We start from the raw sequence: 3,843 nt of genomic DNA on the forward strand, positions 1-3,843 counted from the left end.
TTACCGCCTCCTCAAAAACGCTGTGCTGGTCACGTGAGAAGTCACGTAAGCTTAGCCCTGACCCACTTGATTGGTGAGATACTGACGATCTCTACATGACCATGAGACAGTGGTTCACTGACAGGGGAAAAAAAGCAACTGCTGTAAACGGACCTGCTGCTCTCGTTAGAAATCCTGGGAGGACTACGGCGACAGGGAAACTGTCAGCAGTGATCTACAAGTCTTTGAACAGAATCAAGCTGATTGAAAACATGGAGGACAAATGGGACTTGAGGCAGTCCGCGGTATTGTAGTTATCGCTTCTCGGCCTTTTGGCTAAGATCAAGTGTAGTGTCTGTTCTTATCAGGACAGGGGTCGAGTTGCGAGTCATCAGAGCTAGTGGAGATCATCGCTGGATCGTGATTGGACGTTGGAGGATTGTTTGGTTGTGCTGACCTGCTATTGGTGGATCTTCATGCTGGCTCCGGCCTAACGCCAATTCAGGGACCAGCCAACCTCCGAGCTATGGCCTCAACAGCTGCGCGCAGCCCTGGGCAGGGGGTTCGAAACACCGTCCGGGTGTCTGTCAAGCAGGTGGAGGGCCGTACACCGGTGGATCGCATCCTGTTTATTAAGAAGGTATTGCTAGGATGCTGTGGGTTCGCTGCAGCAGACGTGTACTGCCTGCAGGATTTCCCTGGGGCAGGCTACTTTGATGTGACCTTCAGGAGCGTGAAGCAGTGCGAACAGCTCCTGAAGGTCTTCAAGGAGAAGGAAGGGGAGCCGCTGTTCTCCATCTTGTCGGCAACCCCATTGTGTGTGCTTCCTGCACAGAGGAGCCGGGTGGTTACAATCCATATGTACAACCCCTATGTTCCAGCGGCTGATGTCCTGACTTTCCTGGGAAGGTACGTCCAAGTTGAGGGAGAAGCCACCGACGTGATCGACCCCTTTGGGATCTGGACCAGTAAGCGACAGGTCAGAGTGACTCTGAGGGTCGATGGCAATGGGAACATTCTTCACCCACCCTCGAGCTTCGCAATTGGAGGGAACAGAGGCTACCTGACATATGCAGGGCAGCCAAAAGTGTGCCGAGCCTGCGGGAAGTCGGGACATGTGCTGGCGGATTGCAAAGTGACCATCTGCAGGAACTGCAAACAGGAGGGTCACCTGACTAAGGACTGTCAGGAAGAAAAGAGCTGCAACCTGTGCGGAGAGGTGGGCCACGTGTACAAGACCTGCCCAAGACGGGGGGGCCCCACTTACGCACAGATGGCTGGAGGTGGCAAGGCGAGCCGTGGACCCCCAAAGACCAGTAACGTCCACCTAGACAGCAGGGAAACAGAGTCTGGTGGCACCCAGAAAGAAGAACAGGCTGGAGTAGAGGAGGTGGCAGCCAGCGGAGAGACACAGCAGCTGATCCTAGCTCTCGCTGGGCAGATGGAAGCAATGGAGGAGGAGCTAATCGAGCAGGCAGAGGAGTGGATACCTGTTATAAACAGGAAGAGAAAATCCGGCCACGCCCACAAAGCCTTCGAGCAAAGGGGGAAAAGACAGCTGCACGAGGGAGGGACGGCCAGCTCTTCGGATGGGGAAGACGGGCACAAAGAACATCATCACCACCAGAAGAAGAGACAGAGTGCCGTAGATAAAGAGGAGGGCATTTCCTCCCAACCAGGAAACAACGGACCCCCTGAAGTCCACCCTCCACCCAGTGAGAACCAGGGGGTACCCACTGTCCCACAACTACAGGTAACTGAGAGCTGCGATCCTCTGACAGTCCCATTGTCAGACACAGAACTGGACGGTGCGGACCCTTGCCTTGGCTCAATGACACCAGAGCAGGTAAATGACCCCAGTGAGGGCCTGGATAGCTACCTCAGCCCAGCGAAGGTCCAGCAGTTTGTGCACACCATGGGGATGCAGACAGCTACCCCAGAGACAGGACAGTCAAATGGACAATGGTAACCCCATAAACTGGGGGTTAAAGACGTTTTTCCTTTGCTCTCATATAACAGGGCACCCACTCAGTAGGTGGGTTCCGCTGAAGCCACAGCTAAATAATAAGAGACTGGATGGTTAATGAAGGGAACTGTAAATAGGATAACTGTAAATTTGAGTAATTCAATCTGTTCTTTACGACATGGAATGTATATATTTATGAACGATATGACAAATTGTACAAGTACCAAAGATTTATTTATATGAATAAAGTATATTTTGAAATAAAAAAAAAAAATCTGTTCTTATCAGTTTAATATCTGATACGTCCCTTATCTGGGGACCATATATTAAATTGATTTTTGGAGCAGGGAGATGGAATAGGGGCTTGCTCCGTCCACTCCACGCATCGACCTGGTATTGCAGTACCTCCGGGAACGGTGCACCCCTCATCTATAAATCTAAAAACAGCTTCATGTTTATAACTCAGGCTTTCGGTGCTTTGTGTCTGCTGGATGGGTTTGAGTACCAAGTGCTTCATTTCTCACACCTCACATCCAACCGGGCGTGAGTCGATTCAAACTCGTCTGTTCTAAGGTGGCTGCTCAGCTCCCGCTCCCTATCCTTCTCTCGCCATCTCTGTCTCTTGCGCACCTTGACACTTGCTCTCAATGTCATCCCCTCGGACCCCTGCTGCGTGCTGCACCTTCCCGCCAACGCCGGGCCCCGATCACACCACATGGTGTCAGAATTTGGGAGTCGCAGCAACCGTAGCTGCCCACCAGCTTTTCATACTCGCGAGCGACATTTCAGAAAAACAAGAGAAGGTCAACTGTGCTACGTTGCTGCATGCTGCTGGGGATGAAGCTATCTCGGGGTTCAGTCGTTTTGATTTTGATGACTTGAAAGAGAGATTTCGAGAACACTGTGAGCTAGGACAAAAATCATCGGGACGTATTTAAGGCACATGCTTTTCATCAGACTGCAAGGGCAGGCGGAATCGATAGGTACGTATGTGACTGACCGGAAAAACGAGGCAAAGGACTGTGAGTTTCAGCCATTTTCCGATTCACGGAGCCGCGACAGAATCGTGTGTGCTATCACGAATGACTGAGTCAGAGGCAGGTTACTCAGAGAGTCAATTCTCACTGGGAAAAGCAAAGAGACAGCACTAACTCGACAACAGCACGTGAGAAAACGTAGAACAAACAAACCAATGTTTGCTGACCGGAACTGGCCTGGAAAGATAATAAGGCAGGTAGGAGCACTGCAGATTATCCGGCACCTGGGCTGTGTACGCAGGGACTGGCACAACACCCCCTTGCCTTCTTTTGCACTTAGAATGCTGCCAGTTCTGGCTGAGGCAGCAAAGTCAGTCTCACACAAGCAGCGTGTGCCAGCTGTCTGTGACAACAAATTCCAAAGACTCACAACCCTCTGAGAGAAGACGTTTCTCCTGATCTCACTCTTAAATTGGTGCCTCTTTATTCTGTTCAGTTCTAGACACTCCCATGAGGGAAAATGTCCTCTCAGCATTTACCCTGTCGAGCCACGTAAGAATCCAATATGTTTCAATAAGATTGTGTCTCATTCATTTAAACTCAGGATCTACACTCATCTGGAGGTAGGGTTTACCGGGCTCAGTTTTACTGAAAAGCTGACCTCCGGCTAGTTCAGCAAATAGGTCGTTGAGCAAAGGGAAAGGAAACCGCCTAGCACACACCAGCAGGTGAACTGTTGCAGCATGATATTGCGGCTCCGGCACTCAATCCCTCTACGAATGAAACCTAACAGCCTTCTTAACAGCACTATCCACTTGGGTGGCAACTTTCAGGGATCTATGTACATGGGACTCCAAGATCCCTCTGCACATCCACACTACCAAGAATCTTTCCATCGACCCAGTACTCTGCCTTCCTGTT

At 50.8% G+C, this 3,843-nt stretch overlaps 2 pseudogenes; both read left to right on the plus strand.

The window, feature by feature from the left end:
- The first annotated feature begins 295 nt into the window (after positions 1-295).
- Positions 296-500, plus strand: LOC148151806 (U2 spliceosomal RNA; annotated as a pseudogene).
- Positions 501-2,195: 1,695 nt separating this feature from the next.
- LOC148151807 (U2 spliceosomal RNA) lies at positions 2,196-2,372 on the plus strand (annotated as a pseudogene).
- Positions 2,373-3,843: the final 1,471 nt, after the last annotated feature.

The sequence above is a fragment of the Chiloscyllium plagiosum genome, unplaced genomic scaffold, assembly GCF_037043375.1.
Source record: "Chiloscyllium plagiosum isolate Xiang-an unplaced genomic scaffold, Cpla_swu_hap1 HiC_scaffold_3, whole genome shotgun sequence".
Taxonomy (NCBI): Eukaryota; Metazoa; Chordata; class Chondrichthyes; order Orectolobiformes; family Hemiscylliidae; genus Chiloscyllium; species Chiloscyllium plagiosum.